The following is a 7,395-nucleotide window of genomic DNA, read 5'->3' as shown; positions in this document are numbered from 1 at the left end:
CACCTAACTAACAGACGGATAAACTTTATTTTTCTGTGTCACTTGGCTCAGGGCAGGGTACAAAAATGTTGCATTGCACCCACAAAAAAAAATCGCTGTAGATCGCAGAGTTAACAAGTTCTGATAACAGATAGATTCTGTCCTATTTTCACCCTCACAGCAGCAGCATCCTCTCCCTACACTAAGCACAGCAGAGTGACGTGCGGCGCTACATGACTCTAGCTTATATAGAGGCTGGGTCACATGCGGCACTGGCCAATCACAGCCATGCCATTAGAAGGCATGGCTGTGACGGCTTCTAAGGGCACCCAAATTAAACGCTTGTTGATTGGCTACCCTGCAGCCTTTCAAAAAAGCGCCATTAATTCTCCGAACACCGAACTCGAACCCAAACTTTTACTGAAAAGTTCGGGTTCCGGTCCGGGGTCCAAAGATTCTAAAGTTTGGTGCGAACCCGAACTTTACAGTTCGGGTTCGCTCAACCCTAGCAATGATCTCTAGTATCTGGCTATTAAAGGGGCATCCTGAGGCAAATAAAAGGGATTATGTACAGCAGATGTTCCAGTAAATGAAGAAGTACATAGAAAAAATCATCACCGACATGACTGAGGAGTTCACAGTCCGGCTGATGCCACTATAACAGAAAACCTCCACTTCATCATTTGCCTTGTCTTCCATATCCAGTATTGTCTTAGTTATTGAACATAGGAACATAGTGGTATATTGGTGGGGGCTGGTCCAGACAGCGCCATGTGCTGGTGAAACAATAATGGATAAAGGTCAATGTCTGCAATATCCACACAGTAAAGAGAAAAAGACCATCATAGGTGTCAACGAGCATCTTACAGACAAATGGACCTAACAAGCCAAGAAGAAAATGAATGCAGCATATCAGTGGCAGAAGAAAATGAGTAAGTGAAATGGAGCAATGTCAACCGTTATGGCCTTACACATAGAAAAGGCATAACAACTGATCAGTGCTAACACAACAAAGCAAAAAAGAATAGAGGAGCGAAGAAGAACCATGGGGTGGTAAACAGAGGATAAGACACGACACTGGAAACAAAAGAAAAGATTAGTGGTGGGGGAATAAATATCCTATGAGATCTCAAGACAAAACAACTTCTCTCAACGGTCATTAACATTACAAAAATATTCCCCCGGACCCCATACAGCTCAGAAAACCCCCCAGAAGAAGAGGTTGATGTGAAGTTGTCATGTATCCAAGAGAATTAATATCCTTTCAACCATTGTTAAAATCAAGATCGAAGGGGGAGGGAGGTTTCCAAGTGTGTTCTATGAAGAAACATTTTTAAAGCAGGGGAAACATCTACAAATGTGGGAATGCCAGAATGATTTTACGTTAAGGCAGTCTCATACATATCAACAGTGCCTTGACAAAGTATTCATACCCCTTGAACGTTTCCACATTTTTTCACGTTAAACCCACAAACTTAAATGTATCTTATTGGGATTTTATGTGATAGACCAACACAAAGTACAAGTATGTGGGACATGAAAAGAATTTTTAATAAATAAAAATCTGGAAGCTGTGGAGTGCATTTGTATTCAGCCCCCCTAAGTAAATATGTAGGATCACCTTTCACTGCAATTATAGCTGTAAGTCATTTAAGGGATGTCTCTATCAGCTTTGCACATCTACATGCTAAAATTGTTTGCCCATTGTTCAATAGTGATGAGCGGCATAGGCAATACTCAAATTTGCAATATTTCCGCTGAATATTTACAATTGCAATATCGGCAATGTAATGTGCATGTGCAATTTCATTACCTATAATAAACAATCACACAAAGGCTATATGCCAAAAGCTGGGTATGTGCAAGACAACAACTTTTCCATGATGAGACAGGTACATGGCAACCTTGTGTGCAATGAGATATTCAATACCAGTTCCCATCTGACTTAAAGCCAGTAAGGCTACATTCACACTTGCAGCAGAGGATTCTGGCAGGCAGTTCTGGACGCAAACGGATGCAGATCCGTCTGACAAATGCATTGCAATGCCGGATACGTCTTTCCGGTTGTCATCTGGAAAAACAGATCCAGTATTTATTTTTTTCTCATTTTTAAAAGTCTGCGTATGCGCAGATCAGGAAACCAGATCCGGCGCTAATACATTTCAATGGAAATTAATGCCAGATACGGTATTCCGGCAAGTGTTCAGGATTTTTGGCTGGAGAGAAAAATGCAGCATGCTGCGGTATTTTCTCCGGTCAAAAAACGTAAGTGAGACTGAACTGATGCATCCTGAACAGATTGCTCTCCATTCAAAATGCATTAGGATAAAACTAATCATTTTTATTTATTTTTTTAGTATTGAGCCCCTAGGACAGAACTCAATTTTTTCTTTTCTTCTTTTATTAGCCCAAAGTCGTGCTCGCACCTTGTGCAACAAAATCGTGCAGCGTGCCACACAAAAATCATGCACTAGGTCGCAGTCTATCGCAGGCCCTCTCCCAAGAGAAGGGCCCCCCACAAACCATTCCCAATCCCTCCGGGGCCGAAGCTCCTGCAAGAGACTGGGACAAACGGCAATCCTCAGCCGAAGCCAAGGGTACGCCCATCTATGCTCCCGGCGTTCGCCTAGGCTGCCACCCAGGGCGTCAGCCAGGAGCTTCAACAAGGTCTGGACTCTCCCCGGAGGGAGAGCCCAAGGGGTTTGGCAGGGGGGTGAGGAACCAATATGGCCACACACACCCCCCCCTAGACCTCAAGGAGGGGGTACCCGTAAGGGCGCCGCAACCCTTACAAATCCTAGTGAACACACAACGTGTAAAAGTGCACACAGTGACATAAAAAATAAATAAGTGAATGTTTGCCATTATAGCCCGGACATTCGACCGGAATTATAAAAATTCCTCGTATCTTCAAGGCCGAAGCCGAGCAAATAGAGGTGTGTGCTAAAATTATGAGAAAGAGAGTGCTGTGCTAATGTGCCATCTCTCAGTGAGATTCCACCCCCAGTGAGTTCCTGCACCCCAGGGTCACCAGTCCTGGGGCACTTGCACTTTGGGCTTTCAACACAACTCGACCTAATGGCATCGATCCAGCAACCCGGGCCACCTCACACAGGACATTTCTGCCCTAGTGCTGTACACCCTTCGTGGGCCACTGTGTGGTTCTCTGCTCTCCTCTAATTCCATGGCTCAGCCTGTCGCGGCCTTCTTCCATGGGCAGAGTTCAGTCCAGGAGTCCGGCTCGACTGGATTGATAAGAACAGATACTGCACTTGATCTTAGCCAAAAGGCCGAGAAGCGTGTTCAGGGTCATGTGCAGTGTTAGGTTTCCACCACACACACCAATTGCGTTTTTCATTTAGGCCAAAAAGTTTAACTTTGGTCTCAACTGACCAGGGCACCTTCTTCCACATATTTGCTATGTTCCCTACATGGCTTGTGGAAAACTGCAAATGGGACTTCTTATGGCTTGCTTTCAAAAATGGCTTTCTTCTTGCCACTTTACCATAAGGGCCAGATTTGTGGAGTACACGACTAATAGTTGTTCTGTGGAAAGACTCTCCTACCTGAGCTGTGGATCTCTGCAGCTCCTCCAGAATGACCATGGCCCTCTTGGCTGATTCTCTAGTTAGTGCTTTCCTTCCCTGGACAGTTAGTTTAGGTGGATGGCCATGCCTTGGTAAATTTGTAGTTGTGCCATATTGCTTCCATTTTCGGATGATGGATTGAACAGTGCTCTGTGAGATGTTCAGAGCTTGGGATATTTTGTCCCACAGGATTGGCGCATAGCAAATGTGGTGCCAATATTCAAAAAGGGTCCAAAAACAGAGCCTGGAAACTATAGGCCGGTAAGTTTAACATCTGTTGTGGGTAACCTGTTTGAAGGTTTTCTGAGAGATGTTATGTTAGAGCATCTCAACGTAAATAAGCAAATAACGCCATATCAGCATGGCTTCGTGAGGGATCGGTCATGCCAAACTAATTTGATCAGTTTCTATGAGGAGATAAGTTCTAGACTTGACAGCGGCGAATCAATGGATGTTGTATATCTGGACTTCTCCAAAGCATTTGACACTGTACCACATAAAAGGTTAGTATATAAAATGAGAATGCTCGGACTGGGATAAAACGTCTGTATGTGGGTAAGTAACTGGCTCAATGATAGAAAACAGAGGGTGGTTATTAGTGGTACACACTCAGATTGGGTCACTGTCACTAGTGGGGTACCTCAGGGGTCAGTATTGGGCCCTATTCTCTTCAATATATTTATTAATGATCTTGTAGAAGGCTTGCATAGTAAAATATCAATTTTCGCAGATGACACTAAACTGTGTAAAGTAATTGACACGGAAGAGGACAGTATACTGCATATATACTACAGAGGGATCTGGATAGACTGGAGGCTTGGGCAGATAAGTGGCAGATGAGGTTTAACACTGACAAATGCAAAGTTATGCACATGGGAAGGAATAATGCAAGTCACCCGTACATACTAAATGGTAAAACACTCGGTAACACTGACATGGAAAAGGATCTAGGAATTTTAATAAACAGCAAACTAAGTTGCAAAAAACAGTGTCAGGCAGCTGCTGCCAAGGTCAATAACATAATGGGTTGCATCAAATGGGGCATAGATACCCGTGATGAGAACATAGTCCTACCACTTTACAAATCATTAGTCAGACCACATATGGAGTACTGTGTACAGTTCTGGGCTCCTGTGAACAAGGCAGACATAGCAGAGCTGGAGAAGGTCCAGAGGAGGGCAACTAAAGTAATAACTGGAATGGGGCAACTACAGTACCCTGAAAGATGATCAAAATTAGGGTTATTCACTTTAGAAAAAAGACGACTGAGGGGAGATCTAATTACTATGTATAAATATATCAGGGGTCAGTACAGAAATCTATCCCATCATCTATTTATCCCCAGGACTGTGACTGTGACGAGGGGGACATCCTCTGCGTCTTGAGAAAAGAAGGTTTGTACACAAACATAGAAGAGGATTCTTTACGGTAAGAGCAGTGAGACTATGGAGCTCTCTGCCTGAGGAGGTGGTGATGGTGAGTACAATAAAGGAATTCAAGAGGGGCCTGGATGTATTTCTGGATTGTAATAATATTACAGGCTATAGCTACTAGAGAGGGGTCGTTGATCCAGGGAGTTATTCTGATTGCCTGATTGGAGTCGGGAAGGAATTTTTTATTCCCCTAAAGTGAGTAAAATTGGCTTCTACCTCACAGGGTTTTTTTTTTTTTTTTTTGCCTTCCTCTGGATCAACAAGCAGGATGACAGGCCGAACTGGATGGACAAATGTATTTTTTCGGCCTTATGTACTATGTTACTAACTCTTTACACTTCTCCACAACTTTATCCCTGACCTGTCTGGTGTGTTCCGTGATATCCATGATGCTGTTTGATCACTAATGTTCTCTAACGAACATCTGAGTCCTTCACAGAACAGCTGTAGTTATACTGAGAATACGTTATACACATGTGAACTCTATTAACTAATTAGGCGACTTCTGAAGGCAATTGGGCACACTGGATTTTATTTAGGAGTATCGAAGTACAGGGGATTAAATACAATGCGCACCACACTTTTCAGATTTTTATTTATTAAAAATTTTGAAAACCATGTATCATTTTCTTTTCATTTCACACATACTTGCTCCTTTGTCACATAAAATCCCAATAAAATACATTTAAGTTTGTGAGTGTAACATTAAAAAATGCATACACATATCTATCTATCTATCTATCTATCTATAATAGAAGAATGATTCAACACTCCAGTATATCCATTGTATATCCATTGACTCCTAATCCACGGATTGGAGGGATTTACACCAACATTTTCCTGACTAGTGCTGCTATTTTTTTTGTTATAGTATCTATCTATCTATCTATCTATCTATCTACCATCCATTCAGCCACCATACCTTAATATCAGAGAGAATAAATTGCTGCTGGATGTGCTGCTAGTTGTTTTTTTGCACTTTTAGTTCTATAAACTCTGCCTAGTTCCTTCATCACTTATTCACTACACTGAACACCAGGGAGTGACAGCCTTGGATGGGACACCGTGATAAAATATCTCATCAGGACCACTACCACTCCCATCCTCTGCACTGGCTCCTCCGGGGATTGTTGCATCTATCTATCTATCTATCTATCTTTCTATCTACAGTATCTAGAGAAGCATCACTCTAATATAAGTGAAACAGTAGTGGATTTCCTTTATTCACCCATTCTGTGACATTTCAGGCCAGTACAATGAGGCTCTTGTCAAGCTTGTCAAAGGCCTTATTATGCTGGGCTGAAATATTGCAGAATGGGTAAATAAAGGAAGTCCATTGCTAGAGTGATGCCTGTTTTGGTTGTTTGTTATTTAGAAGGACCCTGGGCCTTCTAAATGTAGTCTTGTGTTTTTGAGTGTCTGCTCCTGTATATATATTCTATCTATCTATCTATCTATCTATCTATCTATCTATCTATCTATCTATCTATCTATCTATCTATCTCATGTCTTTGTGGCTCTATAGATATGGTGGATTTGCCTGTGCCATTTTATTCTCCAGATCAAGAAGTTTGAATTTGGATTTTTGCCATCAAAAGACCTAAATTAAAGGTGAGGATGGACATCGGTATACAGTAAGTAGTAATACACATGCTCACCTGACATATGTCTCATTTCTTTCATGCAGTAATCTTCATCCCCTACACAAGACACTCGACTTCTTCCTCTACTATCTGTATATTCATAATATTGTTCACTCCTTCCAGTTCTCCAAGGACTGAAACTGGACACTGTAACAGAAATACAGAAAAACAAGAGCATACAACCTGGCTTATTATACAAGATGATACCAAGGCACTGGCCAGTCTAGTCATTCATAGATTCTGATCTTGCTGGTTCATAAATATGCAGTGGCTGGGTTTGGTCCCAATGCTAAACTGGTATACAGTCAGGTCCATAAATATTGGGACACCGACACAATTCTAACATTTTTGGCTCTATACACCACCACAATGGATTTCAAATGAAACAAACAAGATGTGCTTTACCTGCAGACTGTCAGCTTTAATTTGAGGTCATTTACATCCAAATCACGTGAACAGTGTAGGAATTACAACAGTTTGCATATGTGCCTCCCACTTGTTAAGGGGCCAAAAGTAATGGGACAGAATAATAATCATACATCAAACTTTCACTTTTTAATACTTGGTTGCAAATCCTTTGCAGTCAATTACAGCCTGAAGTCTGGAACGCATAGACATCACCAGACGCTGGGTTTCATCCCTGGTGATGCTCTGCCAGGCCTCTACTGCAACTGTCTTCAGTTCCTGCTTGTTCTTGGGGCATTTTCCCTTCAGTTTTGCATTCAGCAAGTGAAATGCATGCTCAAACGGATT

The 7,395-nt window shown here is 42.1% G+C and overlaps 1 pseudogene; it reads right to left on the bottom strand.

Moving 5' to 3' along the window:
* Positions 1-3,208: 3,208 nt before the first annotated feature.
* LOC122929930 lies at positions 3,209-3,281 on the bottom strand (annotated as a pseudogene).
* Positions 3,282-7,395: the final 4,114 nt, after the last annotated feature.

The sequence above is a fragment of the Bufo gargarizans genome, chromosome 2, assembly GCF_014858855.1.
Source record: "Bufo gargarizans isolate SCDJY-AF-19 chromosome 2, ASM1485885v1, whole genome shotgun sequence".
NCBI lineage: Eukaryota > Metazoa > Chordata > Amphibia > Anura > Bufonidae > Bufo > Bufo gargarizans.
Note: the sequence above shows the minus strand (reverse complement) of the source record. Positions and strands in the feature narration are given on the sequence as shown.